This window comes from Eriocheir sinensis, chromosome 9, assembly GCF_024679095.1.
Source record: "Eriocheir sinensis breed Jianghai 21 chromosome 9, ASM2467909v1, whole genome shotgun sequence".
NCBI lineage: Eukaryota > Metazoa > Arthropoda > Malacostraca > Decapoda > Varunidae > Eriocheir > Eriocheir sinensis.
In genome coordinates this window covers 25614294-25633782 of record NC_066517.1, presented here as the reverse complement: position 1 = coordinate 25633782, position 19489 = coordinate 25614294, and the positions used below count along the sequence as shown (strand labels likewise).

Genomic DNA, 19489 nt, shown 5'->3' with positions numbered 1-19489 from the left:
CACTCACCACATGACTGCCGGGCCTGTTCCACTGACCCACCACTCAGTTAGTATTGGCACTCACTCACCACATGACTGCCAGGCCTGTTCCACTGACCCACCACTCAGTTAGTATTGGCACTCATTCACCACATGACTGCCGGGCCTGTTCCACTGACCCACCACTCAGTTAGTATTGGCACTCACTCACCACATGACTGCCAGGCCTGTTCCACTCACCCACCACTCTGTTAGTATTGGCACTCACTCACCACATGACTGCCAGGCCTGTTCCACTCACCCACCAGTCTGTTAGTATTGGCACTCACTCACCACATGACTGCCAGGCCTGTTCCACTCACCCACCAGTCTGTTAGTATTGGCACTCACTCACCACATGACTGCCAGGCCTGTTCCACTGACCCACCACTCAGTTAGTATTGGCACTCACTCACCACATGACTGCCAGGCCTGTTCCACTCATCCACCACTCTGTTAGTAAACCAATTCTTGCCTGTGTCCTTGTTGAATCTGAATATATCCAGTTTAAACCCATTACTACATGTCCTGCCTATTTCTCTAACCATCACAATATTATTAATATCCCCCTTACTAAAGTTCTTCATGCTGTTATAAGATACACAACACTTCATTACAGCCGCTGGACCCACCCATCGCCAAGTGTGCCAGGAGGTAAGAAGAAGCATGGGAGTGACTCTACACCATGGAACTTTGACAGACCTCCTCCCCCTGCCTTCAAGTCTGGCCAAGTAAGTGTGTGTGTGTGTGTGTGTTTTTCTAAAGGAGTGACTAAAGACTCTCTATTCTTCAACAACACTCAGCTGTCACCTTCTTCAACACTAAACATCCTTGGTCTATCCTTAGCTCAAAATCTCAACTGGAAACTTCACACCTCCTCTCTTACTAAATCAGCTTCCTCGAGGTTGGGCATTCTGTATCGTCTCCGCCAGTTCTTCTCCCCCGCAGAGATGCTTTCCATTTATAAGGGCCTTGTCTGCCCTCGTATGGAGTATGCATCTCATGTGTGGGGGGCTCCACTCACACAGCTCTCTAGGACAGAGTGGAGTCTAAGACTTTTCCTCTCATCAGCTCTCCTCCTCTTACTGATAGTCTTCTACCTCTTAAATTCTGCCACCATGTTGCTTCACTTTCCATCTTCTATCGATATTTTCACACTGACTGCTCTTCTGAACTTGCTAACTGCATGCCTCCCCCCCTCCCGCGGCCCCACTGCACACGACTTTCTACTCATGCTCATCCCTATACTGTCCAAACCCCTTATGCAAGAGTTAACCAGCATCTTCACTCTTTCATCCCTATACTGTCCAAACCCCTTATGCAAGAGTTAACCAGCATCTTCACTCTTTCATCCCTATACTGTCCAAACCCCTTATGCAAGAGTTAACCAGCATCTTCACTCTTTCATCCCTATACTGTCCAAACCCCTTATGCAAGAGTTAACCAGCATCTTCACTCTCTCAGCCCTTTACTGTCCAAACCCCTTATGCAAGAGTTAACCAGCATCTTCACACTCTCATCCCTATACTGTCCAAACCCCTTATGCAAGAGTTAACCAGCATCTTCACTCTTTCATCCCTATACTGTCCAAACCCCTTATGCAAGAGTTAACCAGCATCTTCACTCTTTCATCCCTATACTGTCCAAACCCCTTATGCAAGAGTTAACCAGCATCTTCACTCTTTCATCCCTCACGCTGGTAAACTCTGGAACAATCTTCCTTCATCTGTATTTCCTCCTGCCTACGACTTGAACTCTTTCAAGGAGGAGGGTATCAGGACACCTCTCCTCTCGAATTTTTTTTTTTTTTTTTCAGGACAGCGAGTAGCAGGCTTTTTTTTCACATGTGTTTCCTCTTTTTGTGCCCTTGAAGTGACTCCTCTGCTTTATAAAAACAAAAGAAGTAATAAGTACCAACACTAACAAATAGTCATAGCACGGTTTAGCAGCTTGATTCCTTATATTATTTTCCTCACAAACCGAAAAGTTCAAACCAAAATGAATGTACTGCTCAAAACACCGAGATCGCACACTACAGCACAAGCGTAAGTGTTCAGGAGGGTGCCACCTCTGTGAGTGTACAATGCAGCCCATTCACATTGTTTTATGCTCTGAGCGCTCTGGTCTTGCAGCACAGAGGGCTTCGTGGTGCAGTGGTTAGCGCACTCGCCGCACAACCGAGAGAGCCCGGGTTCGATTCCTGGGTGGAGCGTAAAAATTTGGGCGGCTTTTCCGATACCTTATGCCCCTGTCCACCCAGCAGTGTACCAGGTATTAATCGGGGGTTGTGTCCCATCTCCTGGGGTCTGTTCCATTCTCCTATAATTCCTTCCCCTTCTGTCTCTCTCCGGCATATGACCACAGATGTTGCGCCGACTAAACCAAACTTTCCAACTGTTCCCTTCTCCTATAATTCCTTCCCCTTCTGTCTCTGTCCGGCATGACCACAGATGTTGCGCCCACTAAACCAAACTTTCCAACTGGGCTTTACGCTGGCGTCCCTGACTGGTACAAACGGGTGCTGCTCCTACACACCACTCGTACACTAAGGCATTTTCAGGGAATTTTGATGCTTGTAAATCCAAATGTAATGGCCCGAAATGTACCACAATTGTAATGGTATTTTTCCCCATGTAAATAGAGTTAACCTGGGGTGTTTGTGCAACCAGTTATATATGTATGTGGGTTTCTCATGAGAGAGAGAGAGAGAGAGAGAGAGAGAGAGAGAGAGAGAGAGAGAGAGAGAAAGGAAAGAAGGAAGTACACAAGAGAAGGAGGAAAACATGAAAAGTAGGAGAGGAGAGAGAGAGAAAGAAGTTTGAGAGAGAGGGGAGAGAGAGAGAGAGAGCGAGAGGGAAGAGATGGGTGTTGAAACAAAGAGGCCTGTTGTGCTCCCATATCTCCCCTACAATCTGTAGTGTCAACAAAATTCAGAGGTGTCAGGGGTCAAAACAGGGTATCGTTGCCAAAAGTGGTCAATCTGCCTTCTTTTAATTATTGCGGGAGAACGGTAAATATTTATAATGGAAATAAAATACCAGAGACCTTATATTGATATTGGAGGCCTACCAAGGAAATCTCAGGTCTCAAGCAGGCCTAACCTGCGGTCAGTTTGTCACTCCGTGACGTCACACCAAGGCATTTTGGGGCCGAGACTAACGCCCCTGCCTCGGTGGTAGGTTGTGGGAGCGAGCTCATTCTCACGAGCGACATCGCCCCTTTCAGGTGAGGAAAGAACTGTTCACGGTCTTCAACTCACTTTGGCTATAATACTATAACTGAGACTGGATTCTCACGAGCGACATCGCCCCTTTCAGGTGTGCCAAAGGCAAGCCTGACAGATGGGAAACTGGGCGTCGTCCAGACCAAGGCCAACATGCAGCAGTAAACACTTTTGAAGCTGCGTTGTGGGGGATTGCCTGTGGCAGGGTGTGTGAAGAGAGGAAGGAAAGGAGAAGGCCAAAAGGGTGGTATGTGTGTCGTTCTCAGGGGTAACAATGGATAAGCGCAAACACTCACTAGTTTAGTTAGGACTTAATTAAGGTGTGGAATGGTGGAGTCTGTGTTTCCCCGTGTGGGCGGAAACAATTATGTTGGTGCTACTTATTGCCATGTGTGCATGCTAGGTTAAGGTGTTAATGTCAACCTGTGTTCATGGTATTTACAAGTGTAATTAGTGATGTAAGCTAACCTCTAATAAGTGGACCCTGTCCTATGACCCTTAGTTCACCATCAGAATCCCTAAACAATAATTACCTCAAGTAACTTTCTTAAAGTCGTGTTACCGATATTACTTGGGCAGGTGATGATCCTGTGTGCGATAATGGTGCCTTATAAGACTGGGTGAATAAACTACTAATTTTACTCTGTGGTTTAAATGATCAATAATTAATTCTACTTCGAGGTATAATGAACCTACATAATTAATTAAAAAGAGTGCCCATGAACGGCACGACAAAATGGTGGCAGCGGTGGGATGATTTACTTTGATGGTGTGAACAACAGGCTCGGGACGGGCTTCACTTGTTGAGAATTAGTGTCAGGAGAAGTGAAATTAAATTGTCAACATGCCTGGAGACAAGGTAAAACTTGAGTCCTCAGGGGCAACAGGAGGACCCCAAGAGCCAGAAGTGAGGATGGTAGAGTTTGAGAACAAGTTGAAAGAGCTGGGGGATATTATTATTGCACAGGGGGAAATTCTCACCCAACTAGGTAATGAGACCCTTGTCAAGACAGAAGTAGGAACCTCACCTCCACCCAAAACCATTTCTACTAAGCCCAGGGACATACCCATCCTGCAGTTACATGAACTGGATGATTTAGAGGCTGCAGGGAAACTCAGTCTCTTCTTTGACCTTGTTGAACAATGTACCACCGAGGATGGGGATAGAATGAAGGTGGCTAAAACAAGAGTTAGTTCAGATCTTGCCATGCTCATTCATAATCAACAGGGGAAAAGTAATTGCCAGTCTTGGGAGGATCTGAAACAGTTCCTAAAAACCCAGTTTGCTGCTGAGGTGACTCTTGATAGGGCCTGGCAGCATTTTGAGAGCCATCACTATGACTGGGCTCTCAACCCACAAGGGTTTATGAATACTCTAATGTACAAATATGCTGTTATTGAAAGTAAGTTCCCCAGTGACCCCCTCCCTAACAAAGAAAAGGCCATAAAAAGGAAATTGTGGAGTGGATTGCCAGCAGAGGCAAAGGGAAGGGTAGAAGGCTTTTTGGATGAGAGTTACCCCCTCAATAAGTTTGTTGACCGAGTGGAGCACGAGAGACAGCTCATAATTGCAAAGCATGTCCCTACAATAGGTAGAGTTGAGAAGGAGCAACCTGCCTCAGAAGCCACTACCCCGAAATCTGAGTCAAAGAGTGAGCTCCAGGAGCTTAAAAACCAACTTGATTCGCTCTCAAAGAAGCTTGAACGCCTCACCCCGGGAAGACAGCGGTATTGCTCCTACTGCCGCAGTAATTCCCACGACCAGCGTGAATGTACACGCAGCCCACCACCAGGACATTGTTTTGATTGTCTACGAAAGTACTGTAGACGCGGGCACCCAAATTGTCCAGGGAAGAAGCCCCAATCTAACTCACACTGACTAGGATCCATAAGAAATACTTCCCCAATAATATCCATCGCAGTAAATGGGAGAATCGTGCAGGCTTTAGTTGACACAGGCAGTGGCCACACGCTGGTAAAGAAATCAGTAGTAGAGAGACAAGGTGGGGAGATCAGTACCAGGAAAGAAACACCAAACCTCGCTGGAGTGACTGGCACCCCTCTACGTATTGTGGGAATGGCCTGGCTCGAGATAGCGGTTGGAGAAGAAAAAATTTATAAACAGTGGTTCCCAGTAGTGCCAGACAGCTACTTAGATTCAGGTGTTTTGTTGGGCTGTGACGTTTTAGGACAGGCTAACCGCCTTATGCTGTGGGGAAATGCCACCTATCCTGTGTCCAGAGTAACAAAGAAACCAGGCAAGGTGGAAAGAGTACAGAGCCTTGTTTCAAGGGAAAATCAAAGGGTTAAAACACCTAACCAGCTCAGAGTGAGGGAAAGGCTTGTCATTCACTTGTACCCATTAGAGGTGAAGGCTGCAAAAGGGAAGACCATCATGGTTTACCCTCATCATGGTATTAGTAATCTGAATTACCCTTACATTAGCACAGTTGATGAGGAGAATAAGATGATATGCCTTATAGAGAACAAGGGTAGAAGTAACAGGGTACTCCAAGTTGGGACACTTTTGGGGACATATGAACAAGTAACCCCAGACAGCAGTAACGTGAAATCCACCACAGTCATCCACAACGATTTACTCCCACATTCAGATCAGCCGCGTAGGAGTGGGGACAGGCGTGACAAACTTAGGGCTTTGTTAGAAAAGCAAGATTGGAATCATTTATCAAAAGAGCAACAGCAACTTCTGGCAGAGGTGATCCAGGAACATCACCTAACATTCATATTGGACAAAAATGAGTTGGGATGCATTCAATCTCCCCCAGTTAACATTGGTATTAGTGATCCAACGCCTGTTAGGAAACCAGCCCACCGTTACCCGGAAAAGGCAAAAGAGATAATAGCAGATCTCCTGCAAGATATGGAAGCTAGGGACATTATAGAACCCTCAACAGCAGCTTGGCTAAGCCCTATTGTCCTTGTTACCAAGCCAGATGGCAGTAAACGCATGTGTCTTGATTATAGAGAAGTGAACAGCCACCTCACCACTGACATTTATCCTCTCCCCAGACTGGAAGAGTTGGTGGAAACTGCATCAGGAAACAAGTACTATGCCACATTAGACCTGAAAGATGCTTACTTCCAGGTGATGCTGGACGAGGAGAGCAGAGACGTTACCACCTTCAGTGACGGTGTGTCTTTGTACAGGTTCAAAAGGTTGCCTTTCGGCTTAAATTGCAGTCCAGCTATATTTTCCCGTCAGATGGCCACAATATTGTCTCCCCTTATTAAACAAGGCTGGATAAGGAACTATTTGGATGATGTTATTCTATGGGCTCCTGATTTTGACACTCTAGTTAAGAGGCTGGACACCTTTTTCAAGTGTTTCACCCAGAGTGGAGTCAAACTGAATCTTAGTAAATGTGCCTTTGGTCAGAGGCAAGTGAAATTCTTAGGTCACATTGTGTCTGAAGAGGGATGTCAGCCTGATCCGTCAAATGTAGAGGCAATAAGAGACATGAAAGCCCCAACCAAGGTGAAAGAAGTCCGCCGTTTCCTTGGAATGTGTGGCTTCTATAGGAAACATATTCCCAGATTTGCCAAAATTGCAACTCCTCTCACCAACCTTACTAAAAATAATGTAGCATTTGTGTGGACAGAGAAGTGTCAGGAAGCTTTTGAAAAATTGAAACAGTGCCTTACACAAGTGTAGTGCGGCGACGGCCTGATGAACGAGCCTCCCATAACCCACTTAGCCAGTGGTGTACCTCTTTGGCCGACTCGGTAAGGAGTGGCTCTCCCGTCACGCTGGTCGCGGGTTCAATCCCAGGCAGCCGGGGAATACCCTCACTTTGTCTTGATTAATTTCTCGTGTTATTTCGATACACGCAGAGGCCGTGTTGAGAAATAGGAAGGATAGAAAATAAGCTCGTCGGGGCATTACACAAGCACCAATCCTAGTAAGAGCGGACATCTCTCAGCCATTCGTTGTAACAACTGATGCCAGTAAAACACATGTGGGTGGTGTGCTAAGTCAAGTGCAGCCTGACGGGACAAACAAGGCCATAGCGTACTTCTCAAAGAAGCTGAAGCCAACAGAGGTTAGGTATTCAGCTACAGATAAGGGGGCACTAGCAGTGGTCCTAACATGTAGGAACCTCCATCATTACCTATGGGGAGCAAAGTTTACCATCTTCACAGACCACCAGCCCCTCACTAGTATATTTAAGAAAAAGACTAAGTCCCCCCGAATGAACCGTTGGATCCTGGAGATGAGGGAATATAACTATATAGTGCACTATGTTCAGGGCAAGGATAATCATGTTGCCGATAGCCTTTCACGGCCAGTAAGGATGATACAGAGGCCTCAAGAACCAATATGGTTGGGTAAGAGCAAGGAGGAAATGAGGGCACTGCAGTTAGAGGAAGATAAATGGAAGGAAATGACTGAGTACCTTGAGGGTGGTAGAATTCCACGCAAAAGGCTTCCTCGTTGCACCCTGAACCAGTTCTCTTTGTGGGATAATATCTTATACTATACAGTGACCAGGAAGGATGGCAGTGAACAATTTTGTCTTGTTGTCCCTGAGTCCTTAAAGCAGAGTGCACTCCATCATGCACATGTCCAGTCAGGTCACTTAGGTCAAAAGAAAACCCTCACCCCTGTAGAGTCTCTATTTTTCTGGTGTAATATGAAGACTGATGTATGTAATTATGTTAAAACCTGTTCCACTTGTCAACAACTGAAACATTCTGCAGGCTTACAGCAGCAGTGGCAAGAAATGCCAGCAGTAGATAAGCCTCTTGAAAGAGTCAGTATGGATGTAGTTGATATGGTAGCAGGTACACAAGGCTTTAGGTATGTATTGACTGTATTAGATCACTACAGTAGGTACACTAAATTGTTTCCCCTGAAGACTAAGGCCACAGAGGGAGTATGTGAAGCTTTCTCGAGTTATATTGCAGACTTTGGAGCTCCTAAGGCTGTCCTGGTGGATAATGGTGGCGAGTTCAGTTCGGCCTCCTTGGTTGGGTTGGGAAATGGTTGGGCCCTTACAGAGTGGTTGAAGTGATCAGGGATGGTTCTGCTTATGTACTGGAGAATGTTTTTGATGGACGAATACTGCAAAGGGCTGCAGAGAAGGTGAAACCTTATTGTGGTAGTGAGGAGTGGATCACCGCTCCCAGAGAGGTAATAATCCCTGAAGAAACTGAACCTGAACCTTTACCGCCCCGAGTGCGTCGACCACCAAGGCGATATGTGGAGGAATGTTGTGTCCATAGTTCATAAGCTTGTATCTGTATTAGCTCAGGATTTTTACAATGGTACTACAATGTATGTTTTTTTTAGGATTTTGGGTTGTACAAGGTGTTAGCCGGATATGTTGAGGGGGAGGGGTTGTTAATTGAGGGACACCTAGGCAGGATGGGTTAAGCTCCACCTCTCTCTTACCCTTCTGCTGGTATTACACATTCCAGCTTGGTGTGGCTGGTGTCTATTCTTGGGGGATGATTTGTAATTGGTTGGGAAGGGATGCAGTATAATGTGGATATTTAGCAGAGGGGGAACACCTCACTTGAGCTCAGGTTTTAAGTTGTGCCGGCGTGGATGCTAGTAGGCACGTATGACAGATCCCCGTGTGCAGGACCTGGTAGTATCTCTTCATGAGGCGTCAAGCAGGCTCTCGGTTATATACCTATGGGTGCATTTCCTGCTGCGGAAACGGATGAGTTGTGTGATTAGGAAGTATGTCTGGGGGTTGAACGATTCTGTTTCTTTTCTGGATTTTTTTGGGGCGGATGTTGCGTGCTAAACAGGACCCCTTGGTGCCGTTTCCTGTCGCTGAGAGAGGCGAGTTTGTCCCTGTTGCGGACGCTCATCCAACCTGTTACCCAAGAGGGATACTGGGACTGGCAGCTCAAGTCGAGGAGGGGAGTAGTAAGGTCCGTAAGGGACGCTTTTAGCCGAGTCTAGGCACAGAAACTGTACTCACGCAGTGGGCGGAGGCAGTATTTGGAGTACACCCTGTAGGAGCAGATGTTGTTAATGACTCCTGTTTGTGGAAGTTTCCACGTCTTTTGTGTTTACCTGCCTACCCTAGATGATATGAATATTGAATACTATGTTGTATTGCAGTTGTTGCTAGCCTTGTACTCCCATGGTAGGTGTGTCACCAATCTCCTGTACTTAGTATTATTCCTTATGGCTATGTTCTAGATTTACTTATGGGAAAAAATACCAAATCGAAGGGGAAGGTCGTGTAATGGCCCGAAATGTACTACAATTGTAATGGTATTTTTCCCCATGTAAATAGAGTTAACCTGGGGTGTTTGCGCAACCAGTTATATATGTATGTGGGTTTCTCATGAGAGAGAGAGAGAGAGAGAGAGAGAAAGGAAAGAAGGAAGTACACAAGAGAAGGAGGAAAAACATGAAAAGTATGAGAGGAGAGAGAGAGAAAGAAGTTTGAGAGAGAGAGGAGAGAGAGAGAGAGGGAAGAGATGGGTGTTGAAACAAAGAGGCCTGTTGTGCTCCCATATCTCCCCTACAATCTGTAGTGTCAACAAAATTCAGAGGTGTCAGGGGTCAAAACAGGGTATCGTTGCCAAAAGTGGTCAATCTGCCTTCTTTTAATTATTGCGGGAGAACGGTAAATATTTATAATGGAAATAAAATACCAGAGACCTTATATTGATATTGGAGGCCTACCAAGGAAATCTCAGGTCTCAAGCAGGCCTAACCTGCGGTCAGTTTGTCACTCCGTGACGTCACACCAAGGCATTTTTGGTCGCCATCTTTTCTCTGAAGAGTTCGGCTTGGCTTGAGAGTATGCGTCAATGTACACTCCACTACAACCAGTCCAACGAGAAAGCGGGGAACATGTATGGCGATGAGAAGGAGCCCAGCGGTGGCGTCAAGTTCTTCCTCGAGAAAAACAGCGATGACAGGCAGAAATTCAACAAAAACCAGCACTGCGTCATGCCTCTCAATCCACCTGGTGGGGCACAGGGGAACAAGCTCTTCACGCTTGGCCGAGGTAAGCTTGACAACCTCTGTGAAGCGGAGACAGTGCATATTTGAAGAATGAACGAAGTTGCACACCTCGGTCAGTGTTTGAAGAGCGATCTTCACTTCCTTGACATCACACAGCTTCGTCAGTACTAGATTCTGCCGGTGGTCAGAGCAGTGGATCGGCTTGGCCAGGGTGTACTTCTTCATGAGTACTGCGGCACACCCTTTGAATTTTCCCATCATGGCACTTGCTCCATCGAAACCAAGTCCCCTGCACTTGGCCATGTCCAATCCGAGGTCTTCAACGGTGCGCAAAAGGAGCCAGGCTAAACCTTTACCAGTGAGGCCTGGCGTGCACAAAGGCAGGGAAGTCTTCCCTTATTTCCTGATGATAGTGGCCTGCACTAAAATTCACTTTCTGCTTGCATGTGAGGAATGAGGTCACCCCGTATCCGCCCCTGGGTTACGGGTATGTGGTACGTAACGTTGGGACCTGTTCGGGTAAGCCACGAGTGCGGATCTTTGCTTTCTATCCCCAGAGTAGTCCACTGTAAGTCAGATTATACTGCTCACTGTACCAGGAATTACCTTCTGAATAAAGCCTTGAACGTAATGACGACGCACTCTGCTCGTTTGAAAAGCTGTTATGAATGTTTGGGACAGGTTACTATGGTGGCTAGGTCATTACGTACTCAAATCAGGACTAGGTTTTGGGAGACAGGTCAGGTCATTTTGTTGTAGACTTGTGATACTGGGCTGGACTGCACTGGGTACACCATCGCACGCTGAAGTTGTTGCGCACAATTTATAATGATATTTTTTTGGAGTGACGGGCTTTTTTTCATTATTGGTTCTTTTTTTTCTTGAACTGTTTACTGTAAAAAAAAAGTATGTTAATGTTTACACAGTTAATTGACACCGAACTTGATTTGCAGACACTACCAAACGAAGAAGAGGAGGAGGAGGAGGAAGAAGAAGACGAGGAACACAGGAGGAAGCCATTGGTGAGTGTTAATTTATTTTTTTCTAAAATGTTTAACGAGCAATCAAGGAATTTTTATAATAAGGAGGGAAAGTGTGATGTTTTTTTGTAGTTTTGTTAAGTTGTCGATGGGGAGAAGGCCCCCATTAGATAGCTTACACTATAGCTGGTCTGTTTCGTTAGGGGGGTCCATGGGCGCACAGCCCCCTATTAGGGGGTTGAATGGGCAAAGGCCCCCATGAGGTAGCTTACGGTATTGTTGGGCTGGTTTAGTTAGGGGGGTCCATGGCTGCAAAGGGGAGGGGGGGGAGGGTTATATACATCCATTTAGACTTTGTGGATCATCTTTAGTGGAGGTAATTCTCTCTCTCTCTCTCTCTCTCTCTCTCTCTCTCTCTCTCTCTCTCTCTCTCTCTCTCTCTCTCTCTCTCCATTATCTATCTTGGTTGCTTCCATTAAAATCTTTCTTATATTTTCTCCCTCTCAGCAACAGCTTTCTCCCTCTCTATTCCGTCCTTTTTGGCTCGAGGGCCTCTTCAACAAGGCGTCACAGTGCAGGGAGGCGTTAACATGAGCCCAATCAGAGTGGGATGGACGCAGGAGAGGTTTGAATTCAATCTGGGTTTTGATGACACAATATTAACTATATCCTCGGATTGGTATTATACGACACTTTCGCTTCTCACGTCAACTATGTTCTGTATTTCTGAAGGTCAAAGAGGGGGCAATCGGGTTCTAATGAGTGTTTCTTCATGTTCATGTTCTGGTCAAAGAGGGGTCACACAATGACCTGGTTGCCAAATATGTGTTTCTTCATGTTCAGGGTACAGAGGAAGGGTCAACCTACCACCTAGTCATAAAACTATACTCCTGGAAATGTCAAAGACTCCTAGGAAAGCCTTGCCAAACATGTGTTTCTTTAGGTTCAGGGTACAGAGGAAGGGTCAACCTACCACCTGGTCATAAAACTATACTCCTGGAAATGTCAAAGACTCCTAGGAAAGCCTTGCCAAATATGTGTTTCTTCATGTTCAGGGTACAGAGGAAGGGTCAACCTACCACCTAGTCATAAAACTATACTCCTGGAAATGTCAAAGACTCCTAGGAAAGCCTTGCCAAACATGTGTTTCTTTAGGTTCAGGGTACAGAGGAAGGGTCAACCTACCACCTGGTCATAAAACTATACTCCTGGAAATGTCAAAGACTCCTAGGAAAGCCTTGCCAAATATGGAAGATTAAATAGTTTGGAAAACCTGACCATTGTGTAGTGAGGTAGAGGAGGGAGGCCTTCCCCTACCTTCTGACAGCTATCAAATGTCAGGCTGGGGAACACAATTAAATGACCTCTAAGGCAGTGAGGAGAGCAGAGTGGCTTCACTGCATGTACTTTCTGGGAACAGCACAACTAAAATCACACACTGACTCAACTGAAGAATTTTATTTTATTTTATACTTTTTACAATTCAATATTCTTGTATCCAGTTATGTCGCCCCCAACCCAGGGCCTTGGTTACCCCCGCCCCCCTATGGGCCGGTCTTACAGTCCTTTCGGGAGCGGCAAAACGAAAACGCGCACCAGGTTTGTTGGCTGGCGTACGAGAGCCAGGCGCCCGTCTTACACTCAAAGATTTACGCTCCCCAACGAGACCCGCACCGAACCTAAATCGTCGGCAGTGTTGGTATAACTGGTCGGGCGAGGTTGGCGAGCGTGAGCGTGAAAACGTAAACAAAGTCACGTGATTTATTGGCGCGTACCATGAACTGTACAGCGATCACTGTCGTTTTTCTCGAGATAAATCATGTTTTCAGCATTACCTCGTCCCCAGGTAGAGTTGTGGGTATGCCTCAAAGCTGCGTGCGGCCTCTGTGTTTGTCCGCCTTACTTGTCCTTGAGTCTGTGGTGGGTAATAATAATAATAATGACAGGGCCAGTGTGATATTCCTGCTACCCACAGTTTATCTTCCCAAAGTTTTCCTAGATACCCATTAGTTGGTCAGCCCAAAAGGGTCCATGAACAGCTGGGTGAGCTGCGTGTCGACTAATCAAGCTGAGATTCATACACGGACACAGGGATTTGCTGCTGAACCTGCTAACCAATGTACCAGTGTTTCTTTAATCTTCTCCTGGGCATTTTTGACGTGCGGCCCTCCCAGCTGATCATTCTCCTTTTCAGTGTGATAAAAAAAGGGGGAGTAGAGGATAAAACACCCCAAGGACGAATATTTACAGTCTTTGGTAAATAGTTTAGCTCTGCCACTTCAAAATATCATGTACTCTTCCAAACTGTGGGCAAAGGGCAAAAATAAATGCTATTTAACCATAATATGAAGGTGTACATTATAAGTAACTAACCTAAGCAGACGTAACATAACCAAACCAAAACCAAAAGTGTTATAATTAGTTTTACCATGTAGATATCATTGCAAAATAAAATTTCTACGGTGTAGATACTTTCCCTTGTAGATAACAAGCCAAAGTACGGCGTAGATATTTTTTTTCTTGTAGATAACAAGCCAAAGTAGCACCACCTAACCACTGCAGCCACTGCCCCGACTGTCCAGTGCACTGACAGTACTGGCAGGGTTATGTTAGGTTTGTTTAGATTAGTTAGCCTTCTTTAGTACTTCTATTGAACTACCTACTTGTTTGTTTATTTTCTTCAAATTATAATGGTATTGAGTATTATTAATCTGAAAACAAAAAGGAACAAAGCAGGGGGAATTGTTTCTTCACTCAAAGAAATGGATATTTGGGAAAACCTGGGGAAAGTAAACTGGTAACTCTCCTGTCACACTACCCATGTCCCGGGATAATTAGTTCTTACCAACAAGCAGCTCTAGGGCCAGCAAGATGGAGAAGAGCAATGAGGCCATTTGCAGCTATAGCATATGCCCCCAACTCTACCTTTATTTATTTAGCATGGGGTAAAGGTAAAGAATGTATCGTTGTTTCACATTAATATTTTATTGATAAAATAGTTTTATTTAGCCTTAGTACGTGCAATGAAAAAGGATTACACAGTCTAATAATTTATTTTTCCATGTTGAAAATACAGGTAAACTTCTTACCAGGTAAAGATTTTCTTACAGCAAAAGGTCTTTTATGATATTTGTATCTTGACTGCTCTTTGATGCTGTAAATGGACACAGTCACCACAGGACAGCCCCAGGGAGCAGAAATATTGGATGATTCTGTCACTATTCTCCCTCCATTTCATCTGGCCTGTACGGTTCTCTTTTCTTCTCTTCTGTAGCTCACATTCCATTGCTTTGGACTGTTAAGCCTTAGTAAATGAACTTATCTACCTTTGCCAACTTAATGAAACCTTACTGTACCATCTCCATAGGGCTCACTCACGTGTACTCAGGCTTGCTCCTCCTAGTTCATTTTCAGTTTCTTTCCTGCCTTCACTACACATCACAATGTCACCCATAAATATCATGGTCCACGGAGACTGCTGCCTCAACCAAACAGACATAACCTAACCAAACCTAACCACTGCAGCCGCCGCCCTGACTGTCCAGTGCACTGACAGTTCTGGTTCGGTTATGTTAGGTTTTCTTAGATTAGTTAGTTTTCTTTATTACTTCTATTGAATTACTTATTTGTATATTTTCTTCAAATTATAATGGTTTTGAGTACTATTAATCCAAAAATACTAAGAAATAAAGCAGGGGGAATTGTTTCTTCACTCAAAGAAATGGATATTTGGGATAACCTGGTGAAAATAAACTGGTAACTTTCCTGTCACACTAGCCATGTCCCAGGATAATTAGTTCTTACCAACAACCAGCTCTAGGGCCAGCATGATGGAGATGAGCAATGAGGCCACATGCCGCTAAAGCATATGCCCCCAACTTTACCTTTATTAATTAATTTAGCATGGGGTAAAGAATTTATCATTACATATTAATATTTTATTGATAATATAGCTTTATTTAGCCTTAGTACGTGTGATGAAAAAAAGGATTACACAGTTTAAAAATTTATTTTTCCATGTTGAAAATACAGGTAAATTTATTACCAAATAAAGATGTTCATACAGCAAAAGGTCTTTTATGATATCTGTAACTTGACTGCTCTTTGATGCTATAAATGGACACAGTCACCACAGGACAGCCCCAGGGCTTTGTCCTGGAGCAGAAATATCGGATGATCGTGTCACCATTCTCCCTCTATTCCATCTGGCCTGTACGGTACTCTTTTCTTCCTTTCTGTAGCAAACGTTCCATTGCTTTGTTCTGTTAAGCCCTAGTATTTGAACTTATCAACCTTTGCCAACTCCACTCACTGAAACCTCACAGTATCATTTCCGTAGGGCTCACTCACATGTACTCAGTCTTGCTCCTGCTGATTTTCATCCCTCTTATACAGTGCATACCTCCACCTCTCTAGTTCATTTTCAGTTTCTTCCCTGCCTTCATTAAATATCACAATGTCATCCACAAATATCATGCATGGTCCACGGAGACTGCTGCCTGACCTCATCCGTCAGCCTGTACATCACTACTGAGAATGAGCGGACTGATCCTAGGTGTAGTCTAACCTTGACCCTGACACTCTTTGTAACTCCTGCCATACCAGCAACATCATAAACTTTTTCGGACACATGGTGTGCTTCCTCGGATAGAGAAATTATATGTAGAAAGTGTACCAGGTATATTAGTTGACATCTCCAATAGCCCTGCTACCTGATGACGACAATTTATATGCAGTCAGCTATGGTGAAGAGGAGATTGCTTGTGACCAGGTATTTCACTGTGACAAGCATCTTAAGATTCAGAAGAATTCCACATCCTGTGGGAGAGACATATATGTACATAAAGTATTATTAAAAAAAAATGCTGTCATGTTGAAATTAGGATGAAAATAAATAAATGTTGGGTGTGCAGAAAAGAAGAGAACTGAGAAAGAAACAAGCTGGAAAATTTAAACAAGTACACAATAACAGTGACTGAGGAACAGAGTGATGAATGGAAGAACAAATTGTAATGCTAATGCAGCTATAGCATTTGCCCCCAACTTTATTTTTTTTAAACTGAAAGATAGGAAGGGGGCCGAGCCGAACCTATCCTGCACAATCCTACATAACCTACCTGAAGATTTTGGCCTGACCTGAGTGGTATATTTCAGAGACTGCCTTCAATTTTTTGGGTAACCTATGATGCTTTATCGTATGGAAATAACTGTCGCACCAGAATACAACGACGAGAACAATGGAGCAAAATACTTACAGAATAACAACACAGCTATTTCAAGAAAATATAAAAAAATCTCCTTAACTGCCATTCCCATAAATTATTCAGAAATTAATATTGTAGTCAGTATTTTAAATAAATGAGAAAAATCATCTTATTGCTGTGGAAACTTGCTGTGAAGTAGCTGTCAGGGCAAATGACACTATCTTAGAGCTGCAGCTCAACATTAGGATAATAACCTATCACTGCTCAGGATAATAACCTATTGCTGCTAAAATAAACTAGGGCGACTTAATAGATTGAGAATTATATATGATTCCACGGAACTAAGCAAACCTAATAATTAGTACCCTAATGCCGTCTGAATCTATCGAGCTAAAATAGTTACCTTTCACTGTAAGACAGTAGCCTATCACTTCTTATCTAGTTATTCATAACACAAACAGTCGTACTGATTACTACATAAAAATATATTCAAAATAAACTGGTGACCACCGGTGATGGGTGTATTTCTATAGTTTTTGTTTTTTCTCCCCCTCTGCCTGGGACCAACTACAGTACTATGAATAGTTCCATTATACCTTGAATGTTTTTTGGGTGGCTGTCTTATATATTCTTAATATTTCATAATAGAATTCATGTTGATTGAGTGCCACCAAATCCACAGGTATGCAATAGTTTTTTAACCCTATCAGCACACTCGTATGAGCCATGAAGACAACTACATACAACATTTTCAAAAAGAAATGTCAACAGATAAATAAAACACTAAATGTCCTTACCGAAAATATCCATTGCGTTGGCTGAGACGACAGACTCTGTTGTGCTGGCGGTGTACGATACACTGCCCAATAAAACGCTTGTACAACAAAAATAAAGGTGTTTTGAATAATTATTTGCCTTATATATGCTCTCTGCATGCTAGGTATGTTATATCATTGCATATTTACTTATTTACTTTGAATTTATAGGTTACAAATCTCGTTTTCGTCACCTCAACCGCTCCCCAAAATCTCTTTACCAAAACGCCGATTTTTCGTTCGCGAGCGAGCGAAAAGCAGCGGCCAAGAGCGACTGTAAGACCCGATCGTGCGCGGAAGGCTTTCGTTCGCAGGCTAGCGAACGAAAACGGGTGACTGTAAGACCGGCCCTATACGTTTGCCACTGGTACAATGAGGTCTCCTTTTTCCAGTGATCATTCCCTTCCTAGTGCAGCAGCCAGTGTTGGTGGATATGCTATCCCAACCTGTCAAGGCGTGTATCTCAACATTTAATGAAGGGATTTGCTTCTCTTTCTCACAAAGTTATATTTCAACTTGAAACACGCAATCTATAGACAGTTATATGTAAAAATGATAGTACTTTTACATTTATTAAACCTCTGCGGCAGTAGTTATCGGCGACACGAGAGCTTTGTGAATGGTGACGGCACAGTGGACAGCATACCCTTGCTGGCACTCCTCATGATGTCATCAGTGTTATGTGAATGCCAAATTCAAGGCAGTTAACAACATATAGTTGATAGCAAGGAGCTCTGTCAATCCCACTTTGTTGGTGAGGCACAAAACTGTGAAGTAAACGCTTGGTGCATCCGCCCCTGAGGTCTTGCAGCGAACAAAGGGAACCCACGCCACTGTCTTCCACTTGTACAAACAGGGAACACCAGGGCACCGATCACAAGCCAAACTTGTGATTACTTTTTGCTTGTGAATCAAAACACTCGTAAAGTCAGGCACTCGTAAACCCATGCAGGTTCGGCAGACTGCTCCCGAGAGTGTCATCTGGCCCTCGCTCTGAAAAGGTTCCCCTCCCCTGCCATAAGCTGTACTTTTCCAAGCAAGATCTGTTGTGAATAGTATTGTAAAACTCTGTGCTGTAATATTAACCATGGCAATGCGACTATGTACTCTGCTCCTCTAAGACATCTTAACCCATCTGCTGCAATTGGCACGGATTTGGTTTTCACTGTTAGCCTGGTAACATATACTTCCAGGTCTTTCTCTGCCTCTGTGGTGGATAGTGGAGTGTTTCCCATGTGGTATTGGTGTGCTGGATATTCCCTCCCAAGTGCAGGATTTTACGTTTTTCTTCATTGAATTTTAGCAGCCACTTTTTGTTCCATTCCTGTAGCTTGGTGATGTCTTCTTATAGGAATTTCTGCACTCAAGGGGTTAACTCATGAATGAACTGACTAACTAACTAGCTGACTAACAGGGACCCTGGCTTCCATAAACTTCATATTAACCCAAGACTCTCAGCTCACTATTTTCAGGTGCTTTCGGTTCCCACATATTTATTTCCCAGTGCCAAAAAGGAGATCAATTGAGCTCTAATGGGTGTGTTTTTTAGGTTCATGGTACAGAAGAAAGTTCAGATTACCAGCAGGGTCATGAAACTACCCCTGGGAAAGCTTTGTTAAATGTGTGTTTCTCTTCATGGTACAGAGGGAGGGTTGAACTACCACCTTGGTCATAAAACTACCCCTAGGAATGAAAGCCTTGTCAAATGTGTGATTCTCTTCATGGTACAGAGGGAGGGTTTAACCACCACCAGGGTCATTAACCCGTAAGCTGCGGGACTGAGATTCTGAGTGCGTCGCCTAGTGCGGCTATATCAGCGAGAGATTGACCTTCAATAAATGATATCTAAGTTACATAAACGTGTCATAAATATTACAATACACATATCTGTAGCTCGAAATGTGTTGTATCCTGCATATTTCTTAGATTTTTCTATCACAAAAATGTTTTTCTGGCAGTATCTGAAGCCGCGGCGGAAACTTTTTGGCGCCTGTTTGAAAAGCCCGCTTCCAGAAGGCTTACAGCAGCTTACCGCTCAGCCGCCCAGAAGGCGTACAGCAGTTTGCGGGTTAAACTACCCCTAGGAATGAAAGCCTTGTCAAATGTGTGATTCTCTTCATGGTACAGAGGGAGGGTTTAACCACCACCAGGGTCATTAACCTACCCATGGTGATAAGCTCTCACCTCAACTCCCCGTTGCGAACTCCCATCAACAAGGCATGCTTCATCCAGACTTCCTCGCAACGTGCCCCTGAGCACACTTCAATCTCTTCCGAAAGACCCTTGAGACGTGC

General features: G+C 44.3%; 1 long non-coding RNA gene across 2 annotated transcripts in view; it reads left to right on the top strand.

Annotated features, from left to right (window-relative positions):
• Positions 1–19489, top strand: part of LOC126996252 (uncharacterized) — a 31777-nt gene that overhangs the window by 7475 nt on the left and 4813 nt on the right. For both annotated transcript variants that reach the window (XR_007751122.1, XR_007751123.1), the window contains exon 4: positions 638–749. This is a non-coding gene — a long non-coding RNA (uncharacterized LOC126996252). The remainder of the gene's footprint in view (positions 1–637; positions 750–19489) is intronic.